A 26,591-nucleotide genomic window follows, 5' to 3' on the forward strand; every position below is an offset into this window, starting at 1 on the left:
TAAAAAAAATGAAAAACTGAAATAGTCTGCATTAGAGGAATGAAATAAGAGGCCAAGAGCTACCTCCCACAGACAATAGGATTCTTAGAAGAGTTAGCTTGATCTTCACAGTCTCCATAGGAACAACACACAACAAAACTCACTACCATTTACTGAACAACCAAATATTTTCAAGAAAGTTTAAATTAATTAAACCTGTAACACTTATATACTTCTTGTCTACATAGCATTAGATGTTGATTCAATTGAAAAACATCTGCCATAGTTTTAAGAAGTTGCCCTAGCTATAGATTTGAAACTTAAGAGATTCCAAGCATTCTCTTTTAGAGTTGATGACATACTTCAGTATAATGATCACTTATGTGTGTGTCTTTAGGAGGGTCTGATAAAAACACAAATTTATGATTTATCAATATTGACATCCTAGATCTTTGAAGCAGGCAAGGTGCATGTCAATTTTAGTACTCCAGCAAAAGTGAAACATCTCAGTTTCAACCTATTTATATCAGTATCTCCCTGTGGCTAAGGTTTCTTGCTAATGTGGTCCCTACTCTTTGTTTCTATATACTGAGCCGAAGTTGTATGTGGCTCCTTGGTAGTTCTATAACACCCAGTTCATAATGATATCCCTGTAGTTCCCACAGTGTATTGAAATTATCACCTTAAGTTGCCAATTACCTTGAAATAACCTAGAGGGAATGGGAGGGTCAGAAATTTGAGAATTGCAATCAGCTGTTTTAAATGAATAGATGGGAGTCCAGCTTCAGAAATTATGTAGTCCCTTCTGATATCTTCCAGAGGCAAACCAAACCCTCCAGGAAGAGACCAGAAGATTCCAGCCCACCTGGAATCTTAATCATCCTCTAGTCTTAGAATCAACCATTCACTGTCTGGTGAACTAAAAGGAAATATCAGTCCTAGGGAGACCAGTGAAGTAAGCAGTTTGCCTTAGTTCTCTCTCCATTTCCAAAGCTTTTGCATTCTCCTTATCTCAAAGTGCCTCCTTTGGGAAAAGTGCAGCGTCTGATAACATTTTAATATGTTATCCCCATTGATATATTTGTATTTTAAAATATTACTCCAGAATACTAAAGAAACAATTATTTTGTTGAAACTTAAGGCAATGTGGTTGTCATGCAGGGTCTCTGGTCCCTCTCCCCGCACAAGAACGCAGGATATGGTGGGGTCAAAAAGGAATACCAACGGAGCCATGAATGGGGGTTCATACCACTATATTCTCGCTGGCGGCTGGGTTGGAGACATGGGAAGCAGGAGCCACACAATCTGCAGTCTGCCGGCCGCTTCTCTGCCAAACAACCAAACCCTCCCCCCATCCATGGCTCCGTGGGTGTTCCTTTTTGGCCTCACCATATCCTGCGTTCTTGTGTGGGGAGCGGGACCAGAGACCCTGCATGACACATGGAGAAGAGAGTAGGGTATGGTGGTTGCTCCTTTTCAGCCTCCACGTCTCCTGCGTTCACCTGCCGGGAGCAGGACCTGAGACCTTGCATGACAGTGGTACTAGTATAGAGAGATATTTTGGGTTCATGAGACTTCCCAATATCTGTTAAACTAGAGCACACACAAAAAAAGCCACTATTCTTTCTACTCATAAAGTAATTCTAGGTTCTAAATTATACACATATCAAAACATAATAATAGCAAACTACTATTTATTGAGTACTTGCTATGTGCCAGACACTGAGCTAAGTATTATATATACCTCATCTCTCCTAATCTACTTTACATTTTAAAGAGTTAAGTATTGTCACCTTAATGGTACAGATAAGGAAAAGGAGACTCAAAGGAATTGAATAACCTGCCAAGGTCACACAGATAGTAAATGACAGAACCTTCACAGTGTCTAATTCCTAAATAATTATCTTAACCATTATTTTATTCATTTTTCTGCTCTAGTCACTAGAAAGGTAGACAAAATAAACAATATGAACCCTTTTTGTAGACAATTCATGAGAAAACTACATCCTTGGTTCTGAAACACTGACTTTCTCAGATTTTGTTTTAAGTGTAAATAGAAGGTCCAGTGCTCAACAAAATAAAATTAGATGTGATTAAACCATCAATAAGATTTACTCATTTAAGATTTACTTTTTTTCCAAGATCTCCCTCATTTGACATAATTTCTAAAGCAATTTTCAATTTCCGTTGAGCCTCTATTATAATAGTGTTATATCCATTGTCTTATATCCTCATCTTTTCTCAGCCAGCCTTCTCAAAATGTTATGCCTGACAGCCATTATTAGCATCCCTGCTTGATTACATAATTATTGGCCTTATTAATTTCAGCAATATAAAATTCAGCAGAAGAAATTGAGAACTAATCAAGATGGAGTGTTCACATCCCAGCATGTAAAGACGTGGAGTAAATATTCATTTGGATATTGGGGATTTAAGGTGTGCAACTTTCATTAATATTTGATAATATCTTTTCTCATTTTCCAGGTGTTGAAATTGGCACTCATAACACAGAGTGATTTAGCAGAGCATCAAAAGCGTCAGCCAATTTAATTTATGCCAAGCCAGTTTCACTATGTTCACCAGGTAAGCAAGCAGCTTTTTTTGTGACAAACAGCTGGAGGTTGAAACTTCCTTTGTGTTCTAACTCTGCATAAGAAGAATGTTATATATTATCAGAGCTAATCCACAACATCCCAAATATAATGTGAGCCAGGCAGAGCACAAGTTTTACCCGTCTATATTGAACGCACCTTGGGTCAGATATTAGAGTGGAGGCCAGAGACATCATTTTAATGCTGCTCATCCAATGCCTTGAATTTTAATAGCACCCTTCTTGTGAGAACCTCGAGATTTCACTCAGCCTCCAAGAACTCAAGTAAGTGTGGCATGGGGTAGGTCTGAACAGACTTAGAAAATTTGGAACTCTAGAAGAGTACTTACTGGGACACAGTCAAGCTAAGTCCCCAGCCATGGACTGCTGTTTTTATTTCCTTGTCATTATTGGCACTACTGAGAGCAGAGCTGTCCATATGGGGAAAAAGAGTGATGTGACTTAATAAGTGCTATGGACAAAAAATTTAAATTCTCTATATTATCATCTGTACTAGATATTTTCCGTTTATCTTTTACATCTGTGTGCTACACTGCCCTGTGTTCCAGGAGACTGCCCTGCATGGATCATATGAACAGGGTCCCGTTGTCCTGTGGCTTTGGATACACTTTGATTAATGGTTAGGCCTGGTAGGACACCAGCAGGTGTGGGGAGAAGGAAGGTGGCATATTTAGTATTTTAGCTTTTTCCGTGTAGACTCCATGTGCTGGCTCTGCCCTTGACTGAAGGTCACAGCTCCTATCAGGATACTCTCCCTACACAGTTCCTGCTCTCTCCTATTTCCATTTTCTATTCCTTTCCCCTTGCCCTTTTAGAGCTAAGGAGGTAACTGACTGTCTCATACTCACCCTCACGTACTAACCCTACAAGCCCACACTGTCCTTTATGGTTTTGCTCTGGCATGTATACTACTTTGTAAATAGACCCTTTATTAAAATCTTCTCAAATTATTTATTTATAAGCAGTTTCCACCAGCACTCTGACTGATACACTATCCTGTGATAGTGTCTGACACTCTGTCACGAGAGGTTTATTCTTTTGGCTTTCATTGTACCTACCATCAGAAGAACACTGTTAGGAACTTCAAATCCATTATCAATCACTTATATATCCATATAAAACATAAATGTTTTCTGATTTAACATCATGCCTGGCATCATTCAAGGAAGGGCTATCAAATAATTTATCAATAGACAGTTGACAGGAGATCTATGAGGTCTGACAATTCAGTTCACAAACTCATCATAGAAAAAGTGCTCCATACCTCACTGCTTAATATCACCATGGTCACCTCTGAAGCACTCCCCTTGGGAAGCTATGCACCGATGCCAGTGCCTAGTCCACCCTTCAAGGCAATTTTGGAACTCTTTTTCTGGAATGGCCATCAGAGCTGTCATCACATTATCCTTTACATCCTGAATATCATTAAAATGTCTTCCTTTATCTTTGGGTAAAGAAATAAGTCATTGGGGGCCAGATCAGGTGAGTAGGGAGGGTGTTCCAATACAGTTATTTGTTTACTGGCTAAAAACTCCCTCACAGACAGTGCCATGTGAGCTGGTGCATTGTCGTCATGCAAGAACCATGAATTGTTGGTGAAAAGTTCAGGTCTAACTTTGTCATGCAGACTTTTCAGCACTTCCAAATAGTAAACATGGTTAACTGTCCAGTTCGTACAAATTCATAATGAATAATCCCTCTGATATCAAAAAAGTTTAGCAACGTCATTGCAACAAGTTCACGAACTTAATTGTCTGACCTCATATGTTATCGTCTTTTATATTCCGTGTTGAAGACAGTGTAGTATGATGATTAAAAGTCCATATCATCTGAATTTTCATCATGGTTCTGTTGCTTACTAATTGTGTAACTGAATAATTTTCTTACCATCCTGAATCTTAGTTCCATCATCTGAAAAATAAGAGTAACATCAATACCTACCTCATGGGGTTCTTATGATGATTAAATGACTTGGTCATTCTAAGTACTTAACATAGTAACTTCAATAAATGCTTTCTATTATTAACACTGAGCATATTTATTAATCTATGAATCCATTCATTCAATAAATCTTGACTTCCTATTATGTGTCAGGCACTATATTATGCCTAGGATAAAATGCTGAGGAAAACTACAAATGGTCTTACCTACATGTAACTTAAGGTCTAGATCTAGAGGCAAAAATACAGGGACATTTAAATATAATCACAAATCACAGTCACAAATAAATGTAAACCTGGATAAACACTATGTAGGACAAGTGCTTGGCATCATATGCTTAAATAATAGAGGCATTCTACCTCTGAGGGAAGACTAGGAGCCAGTTAGACAAAGAGAAAAGAGAGATCCAAACAGAGGGAAGAGTAAGTGCGAATACATTGGGGGGTGGGGAAGGGAGGATAGTGAATGTGAATAATTGGGAAAGCTCAGCTGGCTATAGAGAAGAGCAAAATCAAGGCAGAAATACAGCTAAGGGTTAGATATACAGGGCCTTGCACACAAGGTTAAAAAAATTTGTCTTTGTCTTAATAGAAAAAGGAAGCCACTGAAGGTTTTGTGTGTGTGTGTGTGTGTGTGTGTGTGTGTGTGTGTGTGTGTGTGATGCAAGCTCACTGTACTTTTTTAAAAAGTCATTTTAACTAACTGCATTGTGGGGATGTAAGATGGATGCGGACAGACCAATTAGGAGGCTATAGCAGTAGTTCAGGGAAGAGATGATGGTCACTTAGTCTAAAATGGTAGCAGTGAAGATTGAAAATAATGGATAAATTTAAAAGGTAAAATTAGCAAGACTTGATGATGGATTAGATATAGCGAGTGAACATTTCAAGGATGAAACCAAGCGTCCTGAGTTTTGGAACTGGATAGATAGTTGTGCCATTGATTTAAAGCACACTGAAAAAGAACCAAGTTGGCAGTAGAGAGATCATATATTCTATTTTAGATATGTGCTATGTGAATTAATTTTGAAACATTCAAAAAATACACCATATTTTTAAAAGTTGAATGGGCATTAGGTATGTACCATGGAGCCATATTTTCTATAGGGATAAATAAGATGATCTTATGGATATCTTCTAACTCTTAGGTTCTGAATTCTCATCATAACTTCATCATCAATCAACTATATGGTCTTTGGCAAAACATTCACCTTTCTTGAGCCTTAGCTTTTTCAACTGCAAAATGAGGAGGTTGAATAATGTGATCTACAAAAATAAGGTACCTGAATTCTCTAAAGTGCTTTGATTTTATAAAAGTTAATAAGCAAGCCAAGGACAGGAGCCAATTTTCATAGTTTTATATTCTAATCATACAATTCTATCTCCTCCTATTCCCTAAAAGAATGGCCCAGAGTTAACTGCTACCTTAAATTAGGAACAGAGTAACAACTGGAATATGTCAACTAGATATATTAAAGTCAATTATTTAATGAATAATAATCAAGTATATGTGTATTGTGGATCAAACATTTCAAGACTAAAGTTGTATGCCATTTTGATACCATTTTTTTTAGCAATGACGAATCAATTCAACTAGCTAATTATTCCAAATTTCCATTTTACTTCTTTTATTTCAAATAGCATCACATCTATTACTGTTGGTGTTAATGCATCTATAATTTTATTTGATTACTCCAAATATGACTTGAAGAAACTAATAATAAAAGGCTTCTTGGTACAATATAGTTGCTGAAATGATAGTAAACACTTGTATTATATACAGTGGAAAGGGGAGCAAAGGTCTCAAACAGTTCCCTAAGTGAATATAATTACTGAGTCAGCATAAAGCTTAAGTGAACTTCTTGGCAAACAAAACAGAGAGAAACATGAGTATTTGTATAATATTCATAGCCTGATCAAAGGAAATATGCCTGTGCTCTAGCAGCAAATTTTCTCCTTTGGACTATATTCTAAAAGGAATTACAGTGTGTTCTCACTTAACATTGTAGATAGGTTCTGCAACTTTAAATGAAGTGATGTATAACAAAACCAATTTTACCATAAGCTAATTGATATAGACAAGAGTTAAGTTCCCATGGCATCTCATCAATGTTAAAACGAAATGATGTTGAACGAAATGACATTATTCAAGGACCTGCTATAATTGCATAGATTCTTAGACTGGGAACAGTGAAAAATAACACAGTATTTTCCTGTCTTTCTAGAAAATGAGAGTGCCCAAACTCTAGAAAACAGTGGGGATACGGGAGGTGATAGAAAGAAAGAGAATCAATATTACTGGTATCTAAAGGTGACCTGTATTAAGTGTTTTATTCATTGTATTTTTATCTTAACCAATTTCCTATGAGTAGGTAATGATTAAATATGAGAACACGAGGATTTGCAGAGCTTAAACCCATAGTCTGTGTTATAGGTATTCACAATCTCTGGTGGGTTAAGCATCAAGTTTAAGAGTATTGGTTCACACAGAGGAAGCCAAAAAAATATACACACATTTTAAGAAAGGAAAACTGTATTAAAATTGTAATAATATATACCGATAACAAAAGATGAATACAAGTCACGTTTGACTTCTGCAATCACAAGAGGTGCTCAAAGTGGTTACCATCAGTGTCCAGACACTTCTGATTATGGCAAACTACCGTTTGAGCAATGTTGATCAAAGTGTCCACTTGTATACATGTTTCTGGCACCCCCGGTATTGATTTCTACTGATTACTGCACCTAGTGCTAAATTCACACCCTCTTCACGTCTTGGGCTATGCATCTCAATGCCAATGTCTTTATCCCTATGACATAGGGATAAAGGAAAGACTTGCAACCTAGTCTTAGGGTTCAACTTCCCTAACAAACATCTGATCAATCTGAGTTTTTATGACCTCCTAAGGATGCTGCCACCATTTTGGCCATGAATTTCATGGGTACCTATTGAACAATCATTCTATTCAAGTTTCCAGGAATATTTCTTCTCCTCCTCTCCTTGAGTTTATATGTGTCACTTTTCCCTTACATCTGTCCCTCGGGGGCACAGAGATTATTTCTTTGTTGTTTTTAGGTTTTTACAAATGACCGAGGTTCTTTCTGCTGCACAACTTGCAAAAATTCTAGTCTCCTAATTGAAATGAAGTGAGTGAAAGCTAAATAACGTAATTATCTCAAGAAATATCCTATAACACTAGTAAATTAAAATTTTGAAAATAAAATCCAGGTACAGCTAAAAAAAAAAAAATTGTGTATATCATACTGGTAATATATAGCATAGAAGTTGAATGCGTGGTCTTAGGAATAAAACAGAAATGGCTTGAATCACAGTTCTGTCACTTTGTTGATTTGTGACTTTGGGTAAGTTACCTTCCCTTCCTGTACCTCTTTCTGCTTTTCCAAAATGGGGATATATAGTGTTTGCCTAATAAGACAATTTTGAGTATTAAATGAGATCATAAAAGTGCTGAGCACAAGATGCAACATATACTATTGTTCAATCATTAAAATATTCCCAAGTAACTTTCTCAATTAGGGTACATGAGAAGTACACCATATACAAAAATCAACTTAAAATAGGTCAAAGATGTAAATGTAAAAGCAAAAACTATAAAACTCTTAGCAAAAATAAAACTTACAGAAAAGGCTCCATAACATTGAATTTGGTGATTATTTCCTGGGTATTACATCAAAAGCACAAACAAGAAAAGAAAAACTAGATAAATTACACTTCATCAAAATTAAATACTTTGGTATAACGAAAGACACTATCAACATAATGAAAAGGCAACCTTCAGAAACACAGAAAATATTTTCAAATAACATATCTGATAAAGAATTAATATCCATATATAATGTCAGAGGGGCAACAGATTGGGGGCGGGGGTTATCACTTTGTGAGGGGTGAAATGTCCAACTATTGCATTGTTTTGTGCACCTGAAATAAAAATATATATATATATTTGTTTTAAAAAATGACTATCTCATGTGCTAAGAATTATGAAGCCCTGGAAAGTCCCTTCCCCTGCATTGGGCGTCATTTTTTATTTTTAATGTAAAATGAGTGAGTTAAACTAAAATATCTTGGAAGATTTTTCTATGGCCAACATCCTGTAATTGTACAAAATAACTGCTTGTGAATGAAATGACTACAAAAAGAAAGAAAAAAAAAAACAATATCCAGACTACATAAGGAACTCCTAATACTCAACAACAAAATACCAAACAACCTGATTTAAAAATGGACAAAGAACTCGAAAAGACATTTCTCCAAAGAAGATACGCAAATGGCCAATAAGCACATGAAAATATGCTCAACATTATTAATCATTAGGGAAATGCAAATCAAAACTGCAATGAGATGCTACTTTACACTCATTAGGATAGCTGTTACCAAAATGAAACAAAACAACCCAAAAACAAAATAACAAGTATTGGTGAGGATTGGAGCCCTTGTGCATTGCTGGTGTTTGAAATGTAAAATGGTGCAGCTTCTGTCAAAAATCGCATAGTGGTTCCTTAAAACATTAAACACAGAATTACAATATGATCCAGCAATTCCACTTCTAGGTATATGCTCCAAAAGAATTCAAAGCACACACTCAAACGGATATTTGTACACTCATATTCATAGCAGCGCTATGAATATTCACAATATCCAAAAGGTGGAAGGAATCCCAGTGTCCTTCAACAGATGAATGGATATACAAAATCTAGTATATATGTACACTGGGATATTACACAGCTTTACACATTAATGAAATTCTAACATATGCTACATGGATGAACCCTGAAGACATTTAAGGTAAGTAAAATAAGCTAGGCACAAAAAGGCAAATAGTATGATTCCATTTATATGAGGTACATAGAGTAGTCAAAGTCATAGAGACAGAAAGTAGAGGTGGTTACCAGGGGTTGGGGTAGGGGCATGGGGAGTCGTTGTTATCCTCTACATGCATGGAATTTCAGTTGGGAAGATGAAAACGTTGTGGAGATGGATGGTGGTGGTGATGATTGCACAACAATGTGAATGTACTTTACGCCATAGTACCTTACCATACACTTAAAAATGGTTAAAACGGTGAATTTCATGTTATACACACTTAACCACAATAAACAATTAGACTGCTTACTAACATTCCAGAAATACCTCCTCTCCTACTGAGAACAGCAAATTCAATCTAAATGACAACTTAAGACGCATTAGCTATAACTGCAAAATAACCTGCACAAAATAACTCCAATACATGTTGTAAACTCAATTATGTATTTCCTTAGTTTAAGGATATGTTTATAATAAGTTAGGAAATTCCCCTTCCACTTACTGGTATTCTCAGTTCCCAATTTTAGCCTTTCATTTTGAGCAAAAACACATTTTTCCCTGGAGTATTTTGGCCTTTAACTGCCCTTTCTGGTTAATGTCATAGACCATCTAGCAGACCTGAGAATTAGCTAATTCTGAACCTTATTTTTAACACATGTACATTTAAGATTAGCCCTGGGTGACACTGTTGATTAGGAGAGGCTTCCCACTAATTATACATATATCCTTTCTCCCCCTCCAGAAACCTAACTTACAATACTTGACCCAGGTTATAGGACTTACTTTCTTCCCCCATCAATAAAGATTTATCTTCTGCCCCATTTTAGAAAGCAAAACATATTCAAAGTAAATAAATGTTTGATAGTGTCTTTAAATATTTCCCATATTTCTTTTTAATTTTTATTAAATGTATTGGGGTGACACTGGTTAGTAAAATTACATAGATTTCAAGTGTATATTTCTATAATACATGATCTATACGAGTACAGATTGTGTGTTCACCAACCAGAGTTTGTTCTCCTTTCATCACCATACCAGAGTGCCAAAAAATGTGTATACATTTTTTTGGCATCCTCTATACATTTGACCCCCTTTTCCCTCTTCTACAACCCTCCCTCCCCCTTACCCTCTGGTAACCACTAAACTGTTGTCTGTGTCTATGAGTTTTTGTTTCTTTGTCTTGTTTGTTTGTTTCTTTCAGTTTTATATCCCACATATGAGTGAAGCCACTTGGTTCTTTACCATTTCTGTCTGACTTATTTCGCTTAGCATAATAATCTCAAGATCCATCCATATTGTAGCAAATGGCAGTATTTCATCTTTTCTTATAACTGAGTAATATTCCATTGTCCCATATTTCATACGGTTTGCATTTTGACATGAGCATTCAGTACTTCATCCCAAACAGATGATGTGAAAATTTCAAGACACCACAGCAATGTTAATAAACAAAATTATGAGGAGCAAATGGAAGATAAATCTTTCTTTGTGTAACTCAAATTATACGAAGGCTGCTGACTATTCCATCTAGATGTGAGTCTGAACTTATATAAAATACTGTTTATTTGTTTTGTGTTTCTCATAAAAAATGTGGAAAGACAGGACTAAAAAATTTACCTATGTGTGATTTCTTGACATATTTATTCAATACATTCTGATATAGTTAATTCTGAATACTTTGTAATGACTGCTTGAGAGCAACCCAACACACACACACACACACACACACACTTTTCTTCTTTGATCAGGCGAATAATAGAAGAGTATGCTGATCAGTGGCTCACTGGTAATAAAAACAAAGAAGTGAACTCAGTTGCAACAACATTAAAATAGCACTGATATTAAAGGATATTGGCAAGCAGGATTAACAGGACATCACTACAGACACCTGGACTCCCCACCTGGAATCACCCCTGCTTGGTGGGCTGGTGCACCGAATGCCATAGGCATCTGCTCAGCTCCTACTTGCCTGCCAAAACCACCCAGTAAACACAACCTATACAGAGGCTGCTTCTACAAAAGGCCACTTTTTCGAGACTGGGAGAGGTAGCTATTTTGTCTAGTTCATATAAACAAAAATAAAAAAATCAAACAAAATGAAAAGACAGACTATTTCTCAAATGAAGGAACAAGAAAAATCTCCAGGAAAAGAAAAACAAAAAACTGAGGAAACCCCAAAATGTTAATAGCAATGTGTCTTCTACTGCAATAAATTTTTCTCATTTAAATATTCACTGTATGTTTCGATTTCACACACACACTACACACACACACACACACACACACAAACACAGGGGGTGCCAAAAATGTATACACATGACTGGTTTTCATCTTTTGTTATTGGTATCAAAATACTGAGTATTACCATTTTAATACAGTGTTTTTCATTCTTAAAATGTGTATACATTTTTTGGCACCCCGGTATACACACACACACACACACACACACACACACACACACACACACACACACGACTTCTGACAATTAAGTTCATGAACTCATCCTAGAAAAAGTGCTACATACCTCATTGCTGCATATCACTATGGTCACTTTCAAAGTACTCCCCTTGGGAAGCTATGCACTGACACAAATGCCTAGTCCACCCTTCAAAGCAATTTTGGAACTCTTTTTCTGGAATGGCCATCAGACCTGTCGTCATACTACCCTTGATGTCCTGAATGTCATCAAAATGTCTTCCTTTCAATATTTCCTTTATCTTCGGGTAAAGAAAGGTGTCATTGGGGACCAGATCAGGTGAGTAGGGAGGGTGTTCCAATACAGTTATTTGTCTACGGCTAAAAACTCCTTCACAGACAGTGCTGTGTGAGCTGGTGCACTGTCATGATGCAAGAGCCATGAATTGTTGGTGTAACGTTCAGGTCGTCTAAATTTTTCACACAACCTCATCAGCACTTCCAAATAGTAAACTTGGTTAACTGTTTGTCCACTTGGTACAAATTCATAACGAATAATCCCTCTGATATCAAAAAAGGTTAGCAACATCATTGCAACAAGTCTGCGAACTTCATTGTCACACTTTGTGTGACACACACACATATATACCATGTTTCCCCAAAAATAAGACCTAGCCAGACAAACAACTCTAATGCATTTTTGGAGCAAATCTTAATATAAGACAAGTCTTATTTTACTATAAGACTGGGTCTTATATTAACTTTTGCTCCAAAAGATGCATTAGAGCTGATGGTCCAGCTAGGTCTTATTTTCAGGGAAATGCAGTACACACTGGGGTGCCAAATAAATGTATACAAGTGGACACTTTGTTCAACGTTGCTCAAACAGTAGTTCGCCGTAATCAGAAGTGTCTGGACACTGATGGTAACCACTTTGATCACCTCTTATAATTGCAGAAGTCAAACGTGACTTGTATTCATCTTTTGTTATCAGTATATATTGATGTTACAATTTTAATACAGTTTTCCCTTCTTAAAATGTGTATCCATTTTTATGGCATCCTCTGTACACACACACACACACACACACACACACACACACACACAGAAATATTACTGAGCAATATAAAAGAATGAAATCTTGCCATTTGTAACATTGATGGACCTAGAGAGTACTTTGCTAAGTGAAGTAAGTCAGACAGAGAAAGATAAATAGCATATGATATCACTTATATGTGTAATCTAAAAATCAAAATAAATGAATAAACAGAGAAAAATAGAAACAGACCCATAGATATAAAGAATAAACCTATAGTTGTCAAAAGGGAGGAGGATGGGAAGAAAAAGAAAACAAAAAGGCAGAACTGAGGCTTTTCCCAAAAAGAGAAGGTATAGTTTCAACCTAAAGGATATGGGCAACCATGACAAAGAGAAAAGAGATAGCACATGCAACAGCACGTTCTTTCTGAAAATATATTTTTGGGAAAGGGAAAGATCTTCTAGGGAAAATGCCATGTATCCTACACTAAGGACATGAAGTGGACCTGTCATATTTTCCTACTAAGTACATTTGTGAGGCAATTATTTCTGAAAAACTTTCTTTCTGGGTTAGGTCTTCTTTAGGGCCAAGGAGATTTAATATTTACTTCTGGAAAATCTATGAATTGTACTGTGAACATCAATATCGTATCTAAAAACCAATTAGTTCTCAAATTAGTTTTTAAAAAATGTGGCCATTTACTTACAGATTGTAATCTAATAGCCCTGGGCCAGGGAACAGGTAATTTCTACCCTAGATGTTTTGAAGAAAACGAATGATGTTTCTGGGCCATACTCCCCAGTGATCACTGCAGAGGACTTCAATGAGTATCATAGCTTTGAGAGTCCGTCTGAGAATTCTTGAGAGGAAAGATTTAACTTTTCTCATTACTTTCTATCATGTTTTCTTCAATTTAGACCCTAACCTTAAGCTGTAAAATGATCACTTTATAATGAGTGAACTTTTGCCATAACCTATATGCCTCTTGCTTCTCCCTGTATTTCTAATGCTTGGGGGCATAGAAAGCATGTGCTGTGATTTCATATTGAAAATATAGAAAAGGCAATTTCCAAATTAAGTAGCTAAAGCAAATTCAAGCAGTCTATTCAGAAGTAATTGGCTGAAAAACAAATATTAGCTAATGGGGGTTGGGCGCAAGAGTTTCAATATACACAATGAAGCCATATTATGAATCTCTCATTGTTGTTCATGCTAAAAACTTTATGTGAAACACTGTTGTAAATGTACAAACTTATAGGAGACACTAACTTTAATAAGATCCACATGGTACCTTAATTATCAAATCTTGTACAAGATTGAGTACAGAGTTCCTTTACATGAATGTTACTAACTGAAAAAAAAAAGATGTTCAAAGAAGATTTCAGTGTATACAATATTTCATTCATTCCTTTTTTCACATTCTGAAATCAAAACACCCCTTAAAATTGATGGTATGCCAGAAGAACCCTTTCTTTTTTCTTTCTTGGTGTAAAAATATAATGCATCTTACAATTGATGGCATCCTAGAGTTGATAAAATATGGTATTACCTTGCTATTGTTACTGAACCAAATTATATATGCTTTATTTTCTACTTTGATTATTCAAGTTTCCAAGAATGATAAGTTTCTGCCCTAATAACTTCCTGAAACCTGAAATCGTAATTTTTATTTGAATCTTTGCTTATGAATAGTCATAATTTAATCTCATGTTAGTATGGTGTAACTCTCTTTCACATAAAATAAAATACTGTACGGACTGGTATGCCACATCAACACTTTAAGAGATAGGTATTGACTAGATAGACTAAAGCATCAAATATGAATTCCTCTATTGTCTATTATAGAAAAATTCTTTAGTATCATAGCAATAATAATGTATTAATTTACCAATGTCAAAGAAATCCAAATTAAGTTACGAAGAACATTTCAACTTTGGCCTTAAATTTTACTTTGGTAGAGATTATATATATGCATGAATACACACACACACACACACACACACACACACACACGTATGCAATAAATGACAATGATAAAAAACCGGTTTTAATGTACCTCAGTTGTCATCAAAATGCTATTTGGAAATATAGATTAACATTTACCATAAAAATTCAGACAATAATTAAAGTGATTTATCAGTTCATCTTTCTCTCGAAACATATACAAGTTGAATGTATTATACTCAATACCACATTAAATGTGTTATAAGAAACACAATTTCTAATAATCAACTATCTATGGCTTCACTAGAACTTTAGAATATTTGGGTTGCTGATGTGCTGGTTGGCATAGAGCTTTTTTAAATCAACACAATCCAAGCAATTAAAGCGGAATCTATGAAAGCAAAATAAGCAAAGATTTTAACTAAGTTTATGGTAAATATAATAGTCTTTTCTGTGGGCTTCGAGTATACATATCTGCAACTTATACTAAGCAAATTCATCACTAAATGTTTTTAAAACAATGTGTTATATGATAAGCTCCTAGAAGTCTTGTATCAGTTTTTATTAAACTCTGTATTCCTCAGTACCTAGAAAAGTGCTTTCAATACCAGAGATTCTTAGTAATGGTCTGTAAAATAAACTGCAGAAGTAGAAAAACATGTTGCCTAACTCCATAAACATTTGAATAGAGATTACATGGGTTTTTTTTTTCTGCTGGACAGTAGAATATTAGTAGACTCAATCATAATAGCAGTGCATTCTCAGTATATATGCTGATACATTTACATTACTAGCTATGATTATAGACAAGAAACTCACCTCACAAAATCTCAGTCTCCTCATCTATGAAATCAGGAGATTATACTATGAAGTTCACACATACCATGTTTCCCCGAAAATAAGACCTAGCCGGACAATCAGCTCTAATGCCTCTTTTGGAGCAAAAATTAATATAAGACCCAGTCTTATTTTACCGTAATATAAGAATGGGTATAATATAATATAATATAAAGTATAATATAATATATACCGGGTCTTATATTAATTTTTGCTCCAAAAGATGCACTAGAGCCAATTGTCCGGCTAGGTCTTATTTTCGGGGAAACAGGGTAGGCAGAAATATTTTATGAACTAAAGAATACTATACATCCAATTAAAAGATGGGCAGAAGACGTTTCCCCGAAAAGGACATGCACATGGCCAATGGACATGTGAAGGGATGCGCGTCGCTACTCATCGCAAAAGTGCAAATTGGAACCACAATGAGACAGTGCCTCACGCCTGTCAGGATGGCTGTCATCAATGGACTGGAAGGCAGCAAGTGTCAGTGAGGAGGCAGATAGGGAGGAAGTCTCCTATACTGTTGGTGGGACTGCAAATTTGCGCAGCCATTATGGAAGGCAGTTTAGAGGTACCTCAAAAAATTAAAAATAGAACTGCCCTGTAACCCAGAAATTCCACTCCTGGGTATTTATCCAAAGAAATCCAAAATACTACTTTGAAAAGATATAGGCACCCCTATGTTTACTGCAACACTATTCATAATAGCCAAGATATGGAAAAAACTGAAATGCTCATCAACAGATGATTGGATAAAGAAATTGTGGTCCATTTATACAACGGAGTATTACTCTGCCATAAAATAGAATGAAATACTACCATTTGTGACAATGTGGATGGACCTAAAAGGTATTATGCTAAGTTTAATAAGTCAGACAGAGAAAGACAAATACCTTATGATCTCACTTATATGTGGCATCTAAAGAACAAAAAAAACAAACAGAACCAAAACAGATTCATAGATGCAGAGCACAAACTGATGGCTGCCAGATGGCATGGGGGTTAGAGGGACAGGATGAAAAAGTTGAAGGGATTAAGAAATACAAATTGGTCATTACAGAATGGTCACAGGGATGCAAAGTACCACACAGGGAGTATGATCAATAATGTTGCAGGGTGGCCGGATGACTCAGGTGGTTAGAGCGCAAGCTCTGAACAACAGGGCTGCTGGTTCGATTCCCACATGGGCCAGTGAGCTGCACCCTCCACACCTAGATTGAATACAATGAGCCACCACTGAGTTGCCGGAGGGGTGGCAAGATGGCTCAGTTGGTTAGAGCCTGAGCTCTCAACAACAAGGTTGCCGGTTCAATTCCCACATGGGATGATGGGCTGCGCCCCCTGCAACTAAAGATTGAAAATGGCGACTGGACTTGGAGTTGAGCTGCACCCTCCACAACTGAGACTGAAGGACGACTTGGAGCTGATGGGCCCTGGAGAAACACACTGTTCCCCAATATTCCCCAATTTAAAAAAAAGTTTATCAAAACCCTTTGAAAAATATGTTGCAACTACTATGTGTAGTACCAGGTGGGTACTAGACTAAGCAGGGGAATCACTTCATAAATTATATAAATGTCTAACCATTGTGCTGTACACCTGAAACTAATATAACATAATACTGAATGTCAACTATAACTGAAAAAAATAGTTTTTTTTTAATAAAGAATACCAATTTAAGTTTTAAAAACATGTGTAAGTTCAGGACTTCCATGTTGCTTGATATTTGTAATCCATGTGTATTACAAAGAGGTTAACTCCATTTTTGATGTTTCACTGCTGACAGCTTTCAAGTCTCAACACTCTTCCTTATCTTTTTTTCTTTTTAATTCTTTAAAAGCTTTACTGAGGCATAATTCACATAGTACATAATTCATTCATTTAAAATGTACAGTTAATAACTTTTACAACCTAGTGTCCATTGACAGATAAATGGACCAAGAAAATATAAAGAGGACTTCTTGTTTCCAGTGGTGGTAGGGTTAGGTTACTCAAACTACCCTTTCCAATGTAAAAAACCTGAATAAACTATTTTTTAAAAATATGATACACACACACACACACAATGGACTATTCTTCAGCCATAAAGAGGAAGGAAATCCTGCCATTTGTGACAACCATGATGGACCTTGAGAGCACTATGACAAGTGAAACATCAGGGCAAGCTGATGAGAAAGCTAGAGCGCTCCCTCCTTTTTGGTGTTAGCAGGAAGTTTAAACCACACAAACCCAGGACTGCCTATAAGAAACCTAACCCTGAGTTCAACCACTAATCAAATAAAACCCCAAACCAATCTCCTTTTCCTCATCTCTCAAGCCATTTTCAGACAAGCTTGGGAGCCACTCTGCTATCTCTAGACAGCTTCATATGTAAGTAATAAAAGTTTTAGTACCTTCTTGATGTGTGTATGCGGTTTCATCAGTTAACATCCAAACTAAATTTTGAATAACGGGAAATCCACCCAACTTTTCGCAGAGTAGACACAACAATATCAATCATAGTCAATGTGAATGGATTTCCTTTTCATTGTGCAGTGTATAGTCAGTGTTGCTGTACACAGCAGACCTGGAAAATTCCATCTATTTGCAACAATAGAAATACCACCGTTTGTATTTTTGAATAATGTAAGTTTATTTCTGGAAAAAGGTCAACTATTTTCAACATAGCCTTTCCCTCTCTAGCACCTCTTTACAAATGAGGAACAAAAATCACAGACAAAAAATTAAGTAATTCATGCAGGGTCCCACATTATTTAGTTGAAGAATAAGAACTAGAACCCAAGTTTTCAGGTTCCCAATCTGGTGCTCTTTTCCACACATTACTTTGCTTTTGTGACCTGCCCACCAACTCTAAGGATACCTTGTTTTGATACCTCCTAGGGTTTGGCCTTCTTTTCATATACAAAAAGTTATTCTGGAGATACACAAATTTCATAGCCTCCTGAACAGCCACGTCCACTGACCTAACTTTGTCCTGGATCTTTAGACAATCTCTTGCATGTCCACTCAAACTTCCTAAAAGGATCACTTGGTTAATTATGAATCTCTGCATATGGTGTCTCAAACTGAACTTCAATTATTACGTATTTGTACATATTATCTCTTTGTTCAACGCATAAGCTTCATGAAAGCACCAACAGTGCTAGGCACATAGTAGTTGATCAAGTAATATTTATTTGTTCATTAACATATCTGTACTGTCAAATAATCACCATACCATATTATTAGAGAATGAGAATCTAAATTTATTAGATCAATATACTCAGAATTGTTCTACAATCTCAGTTTACTGTAAAAAAATTAAGAGGATATAGAGAAGATGCTGGTGCTATGCTATGAAGTATACTTTAGGTATCGCCTAACCAATTTTAATGCCATACTATATTCCAAACTATTTTGTTTTGCTTTGTGTTTGTTTGTTTTTTTCTTGTTTGTTTGTTTTTTTCTTTAATCAATGGAAATGGTCTAGTTTTTATTCTTAGAGATGTTTTCCTGATGGACTCTTTTGTCATTGAACAGCGCATTCTGTTTAGTTTACCTAAACAATGAATACAGTTTTATAGGAGATAAAACAGGAAGAATAACAAAGGAAAACATTTTTTAAAGTGTCTATATTCCCCAAACAATTGCCTAAAACCTCCCTTTGGCGAGAACTATGTAACTAACATATTTGAAAAATTTATCAAGTCCATATAGCCTAATGCCATTTTCCCCTATGTTACTGTGTTTATAAAAAAATTCTAGTTGATCCGTCTTCCAATATCCATAGATTTAATGAAACAAGATTTTAATGTTCTAGAATGTAGGAGGAGGATTTGGAGAAAGATCATTTAGAGAACAGGCTGATCACCGTAACTACGTGATGGGCAGTGTCATCATGATGTGGTGGAGACAGCACAGCTGGCCATTTTGCATCTTACTGGAGGCACAACATCCTCTTGCTGGCATAGGGAACAGCTCTTCATTTCAGAATGCTCGTGGATAATCTGCGAGACCGGATCATTACCTAGCAATGTAACCTGTACATGTTAGAGTGAAAACATTTTCATGAATACTCACCAGTAAGTTATCCAAACAGATTTTGCAGCAATTAGAGAGCAGACTGCTAGGGATCGATATATTTCAATATAACATACCAGGTGTCAGTTCAAAAGGCCTGGTCATCATTGATCCACTGTGTTTCAGCATTAACACAAAAGTTACATGCAGTTTACTAGGGTGTAGTATAGTAACAAGTGCAGAGATAAAGAGACAGACAAAGAGACAGAGAGAAAAACCAGACGAAGAGAAAGAACAAATCAACAGAAAAATAACAAATTTCACACTTAAACAAACTTTCCGCGAAAAATGTCTATACAGCATTAAGAAGTTTACCAGGTAAAAGCAGGTCATTTTTCTTTCCATTTTTAGTAATGTAACTGATTATTAGTAATTGGCATGAAATTTCTTCCTAAATGAGACCTTCTGTTGGTGAAAGAAAGAATAATAGTGCATAGTCAGGAAATATCCCACTGTATAGTCCCAAATAATTGGCTGCCAGTATCTATTTTTATTGGTATATGTCAGTTACATAAAACTAATCAACCTATTATCTAGATCTTTTTTTCATATTGCCAGTAAAATGTTATCTAAAACAGCATAATTTATGGTCTTACATGTCCGAGTTTTAAAAAATAACTTCTACCTTTAAAAGTGAGCTGCAAGCTCTGATATTATAGGTAAAACCCAATTGCAATTACATTTATCATAATTGTGATAAATAGGTCTCGAGGTTCTACTTTACTATCATTGTGGTCCTCTGAAAATATCAATTCATTTAATTCTAATATGCAAATAACTTGAGAATGTAAAGACAGTTACAATAACCTACATAGTTTTTTTCAAATACCAGCACAAAACTGAAACTGCACTTAATGGAGCAATGCGTTATCACACAAAGTTTTGCACCCATTCATTATATTACTTGCTAATGCAGTCTCATAACTTATAATTGAATTCAAAGTACAACATAATCTTATTCTAACCTACTAATTTTCTAAACATTGAAATGTACTTGTTTCATTTATTACTTTGGCTTTTAACTTTTTTAATGTGCCCATGAAGTATCATTTTTCATGTAGTCTCTGTTTCAACCAATCACAGGCATTTCTCTAAATGCTAAATGTGAATCCACTTAAAATTTTTGAAATTAAGCAGCTGAACATGAGACATTCGGGTCCCAAAGATGCCTGGGTCATTTTGCTGACAGCCAGGACTACATCAAAATCACCAAGATCCATTTCTCCATTTACCAACCCTTTCCAGTGTTAATCAGAAAAAAAATACTTCCCCCTCTTTCCCAGATTTTTCATACAGAATCACGCCAACTTTTTGTATGAAAACTGTAATAAGATTACAACTATTTTAGTATTGCTGAATACTAATGCCAACATATACCTATTAGTATACAGGGGCATAAAAAGCATAATGTTTAAAAAAAAACAGAATTTCAGGAGGCAGAAAACCTAGGTTAAAATCTCAGATTTACCATTTAATAGATTTTTTAACTTGGACAAGTTACTGAAGGTCTTTGTGCTTTTTTTTTCTCATCTGTAAACTGTTGATGAGTATAGGACCGACATCAGGGTATTATTGGTAAGATTAAATTTATATATGTGAAACACTTAGAACACTACCTCAAGAACCAGTGCTGTGCAATTATTTGCCATTGTCATTTTTCAAAGTGATAAACTTTATCAATTTCCCAGAGATTTTCCTAAAAGGCATCAGAATACCAATGCCATTTTTAATGGAAAGTTATGTCAGCCAAGAAATCCAGGAGAATGGTCTACAGATGATTTTTGGCTTCCCTTTGCTCCTAAGATCAAGACAGAACTGCTGAATGAGGTCTAAAGATCCCAAATGGTTTGGTTCCTACCTACCTGTTGAATCTCATGCTATAACATAATCAAACAACAATGACCCCGTCTCACTCTCTCATAATCTGTTTTTTTGTGGGGTTTTTTGTTGTTGTTGTCTTATGGAGCTATGCACATGACCTCTGCATAGAATGTCCTTCCCTCACTTGGTCACCTGACTCCTGTATATCCTTCAGGTGTCATCTCAGTGTCACTGCCTGGGCCAATCCATCATTAAATGCTCTCACAGCTCTATGAAACTCTCTTTCTAGACTTCATCTGAGTTGTAACTTTGCTTTGAGTGGTCATTCCTTTATTGTTGTGTGTCTCCATGACTACATTTTTAAATACCATGGATTGTGCATGTTTTTGCTTGACACTATATCTCTAGGGCTTACAATGGTACATGATACAGAGTAGGAACTCAAATATTTATCAACTGAATGAATAAATGAAAAAAAGGAATATTATTCACTGGGAAACATTACCTTCATTTACACTAAATAGGAAATATACCTTCATTTACAATAAATAGGAAGCACAATGAATGAATCTAAACATGCTGATGACCAGAAATACTATCCATGAAAAAGGAAATTATTCAGAGTGATGTCAGAAACACGGCAGCATGATGGTGCTCCTTGATCTCTTCCTTTGAAGTTACAACAAGCTGAACAGCTATAATTCAAAAAAGGATTCCCTATGCAACACACACACGTCTGAGAGATCTGTGCATCGAATCATCTGAAGGTGGGTAAACAGGGGAGGAGGAAAGGGAGAAGTACAAGGACAAAGGCCACGGGACAAAGCCCGGAGCTCACTGTGGACCCGGTAGAGGATAGGCTGGAGATTGCAGGTGCACCCTCTGTGGCACAGAAATTCTGCCTGAGGGATCAGCATATAATACAGCTGAACCCAGAGACTGGGCCAGAGACCTTGGGGAAAAGACCAAATATAGAAGTGTGACAACTATGGTCTAACAGCCCTCACTGCCCTTACTGCTGGGCAGAACACAAAGTCACGGAGCTTGGCTGCCTCCCCCCAACCTCCCAGAGCTCTCATCCCCTACAGCCTCCCAGTGTTAGCAACAGGCTCCAGAAAAAATAGTAGCTGTGTCAGATTAAAGAGCAAAATATCTACAGTCCTGAATACTGGACACACTGTGACTAACTCAGATGATAAGGGATGAGTTATAGGGTCAAGGCAGCAGTGGTCTGGCAGTCACCATTACTCAAAGGAGAACAAAGCCATTAACACAACAGCCTCTTCTCCCAGCCCACCACCCCCTCACCTTTCACAGCTGATTCCAGCAGGGGCATCCAGGACTGCTGGGGTGCACAGCTCTGCATCTAGCTTCAAAGGCAGCACTGGGATTTCAGGGGCTCAGAACCCCATCACCACATTCTTCCATGGGGGTGGTGCCCTGAGACCAAGGCGACTGGACACAGAGGACATGCCCACCTCCTCAGGAAATGTCTGACTGCAGGAGAAGCTGGAACAGGGCAAGAGAAAATAAATCCCTCCAGCACTACCTACTGGAAAGCAAAAGAAAGACCTCTTCATATCAACCTGCTGCAGAACTCACTCCCATCATTGCCAAGAAAGAGAAATAATCCATTAATTGCCATGAATAACCAGGATAACAAGGCAGCTCAGGAAAAAAAGAAAAGAAATATCTCTAGAAAATAAAGACATGGAAATATATGACTTAAATGACAGAGAATTCAAGATTGCAATTCTGAAAAAACTCAATGAGATACAAGAAAACTCAGATATGCAGTTCAATGAACTCAGAAATAAAATCAATAAACAAAATGAATATTTTACCAAAGAGATTGATATTTAAAAAAAGAAACAAATAGAAATTCTGGAGAAGAAAAACTCAATAAAACAGATGAGAAAAGAAATAGCGAGTTTAGGAAATAGCACTGATCAGCTGGAGGAAAGAATCAGTGACATCGAAGATAGAAAACTGGAAATGCCACAGGTGGAAGAAGAGACAGACTTGAGAGTTAAAAGAAATGAAAGAACTCTACAAGAATTATGTGACTCCATGAGAAAGAGCAATATAAGAATAACGAGCATACCAAAAGGAAAAAAGAGGGAGAAGGGCAAAGAAAATCTATTCAAATAAATAGTGGATGAGAACTCCCCAAGCCTATGGAAAGAACTGGATCCTCAGATCCAAGAAACAAATAGACCACCTAATTACCTCAATCCTAGAAGGCCTTCTACAAGGCTCATTATATTGAAACTGTCAAAAAATTAATGACAAAGAAAGAATACTCAAGGCAGCCAGGGAAAGAAAAATGGTAACCTATAAAGGAAAGCCCATTAGATCATCAGATTTTTCAGCAGAAACTCTACAAGGAGAGAGTGGAATCAAATATTCAAACTACAGGAAAAGAGAAATTAGCAGTCAAGAACAATGTATACAGCAGTTATCCTTTAGATATGAAGGAGGAATAAAGACCTTTCCAGCTGAGGGAATTTTCCACCACAAAGCCAACATTACAGGAAATACTGAAGGAGGAGATGATTCGACCTGAAACAAAAAGACAAAAGGATACAAAACTATGAGTAAGATGACTAACAGACAGACGGAAGCAGGAAATGGCAATCACTACACAGAATCGGGCACTATCCAGTTACACATAACATAAAGGGTAAAGGAGACAAAAACATAAAAAAGAAAAAGAAAAGACAATTTGCTTCTGTAACTCAGAAATCAACTCACAGCATAAATAGGGATAATTTGTGACAACAAAAACATAAAAAGGAAGGGAGTAAACATCTGACTTTGCAAAGGGGAATGGAGATAAAAGGTATGCTGAAGAAAAAGGACTACTGTATATACGAAACTTTCTTTTACATACACTTAATGGTAATGACTCACAATTCATCTAGAACTGAGACACCTAACATAACAAAAGGGGAAATGGAGAAAAAAATCATAGATCACCACCAAACTAAAATAACAGACAGAAACACAAAGTCAAAGAAACAATGGAGTCACTGAGCTACCAAAAAACAAAAGATAAAATGGCTATAGGAAAGCCTCAAATATCAATAATCACCCTAAACGTAAATGGACTGAACTCACCAATAAAAAGGCACAGAGTAGCAGATTGGATCAAAAAACAAAACCCAACCATATGCTGCCTCCAAGAGACATCTGAGCTATAAGGACACATATAAACTCAAAGTAAAAGGGTGGAAAATGATACTCCAAGCAAATGGTATTCAGAGAAAAATAGGTGTATCCATACTTATATCTGATGAAACAGACTTCAGGATGACAAGACTAACAAGAGACAAAGATGGACATTTCATAATGATAAATGGGACAATAAAACAAGACATAAGACATATGAATATATATGCCCCTAATCAGGGAGCACCAAATTATACCAAGCAACTACTAACAGAACTAAAGGGAGAAACTGACAAAAACACAATTATACTAGGGGACCTAAATACCCCACTGACAGCAATGGACAGATCATCTAAAAAGAAAATCAGTAAGGAAATATCAGCCTTAAAGACACATTAGACCAAATGGGCATAATTGACAATTACAGAGCATTTCATCCTAGAATACCAGACTACACATTCTTTTCTACACTACGGAACATTCTCAAGGATAGACCATATGTTGGGACACAAAATTAGCCTGAGCAAATTTAAGAAGACTGAAATCATACCAAGCATTCTCTGACCACAAGGCTTTGAAATTGCACATCAACTGCAAAAAGAAAGCAGGAAGAACCACAAATATGTAGAGATTAAACAACATGCTACTAAAGAATGACTGGGTCAAAGAAGAAATAAAAGGAGAGATCAAAGGATACATAGAAACAAATGAGAATTAAAATACATTGCACCAAAATTATTGGGATGCTGTGAAAGCAGTATTAAGAGGGAAATTTAGATCATTATAGGCCTATCTCAAGAAACAAGAAACATCCCAAATAAACAACCTAACATTACATCTTAAAGAACAAGAAAAAGAAGAACAAATGAAACCCAAAGTCAGAGGAAGTAATAATAAAAATTAGAGGAGAATAACATGAAATAAAGAAGAAAAAAAACAATGGGAAAAATTAATGCAACAAAGAGCTGATCCTTTGAAAAGATTAAGAAAATTGACAAGCCCATGGCTAGACTCACTACGGAAAAAAAGATGCAAGACACAAATAAACAAAATCAGAAATGAAAGAAGAGAAGTTGTGACAGACACCACAGAAATACAAAGGATCATACAAGTATACTATGAAGGACGTAATGCCACCAAATTCAATAACCTGGAAGAAATGGACAAGTTCTTAGAAACATGTAACCTTCCCAGACTGAATCACAAAGGACTGGAAAATCTAAACAGACCTACCAACAATAAGGAAATTGAAACAATCATCCTAAACCTCCCCAAAAGCAACAGTCCAGGAGCAGATGGCTTCCGCAGTGAATTCTACCCAACACTCAAAGGTGGTTTAACACCTGTCCTCCTCAAACTTTTCCAGAAAATTGAAAAAGAGGCAATACTTTCTATCTCATTTTATGAGACCAACATTACCTTGATACCAAAACCTGGTAAGGATAACACAAAAAAGGAAAACTACAGAAAGAAAACTACTATCTCCAATGAACACAGACGCAAATATCCTAAACAAATACTAGCAAATCAAATACAAGAATACATTGAAAAGATCATACATCACAATAAAGTGAGGTTCATTCTGGGGGACAAGGATGATTCAGCATATGCAAATCAATCAAGGTGGTACACCACAAACAAAATAAAGGATAAAAAGCATATGATCAATCAATAGATGCAGAAAAAGCATTTGACAGGATACGTCAATTTATGATTAAAACACTTAATAAAATGGGTATAGAAAGAAAAGTATCTCAACATAATAAAGGCCACATATGACAAACCCTCAGCTAATATCATACTTAATGTTGAAAAATGGAAAGCTTTTCCTCTACAATCAGAAACAAGACAGGGATGCTCCCTCTCAATACTGTTATTCAACACAGTATTGGAAGTCCTAGTCAGAGCAATCAGGCAAGAGAAAGAAACAAAAGGTATCCAAATGGG

This window comes from Rhinolophus sinicus, chromosome 18 (assembly GCF_057876585.1).
Source record: "Rhinolophus sinicus isolate RSI-liver-muscle chromosome 18, RSI-T2T, whole genome shotgun sequence".
Taxonomy (NCBI): Eukaryota; Metazoa; Chordata; class Mammalia; order Chiroptera; family Rhinolophidae; genus Rhinolophus; species Rhinolophus sinicus.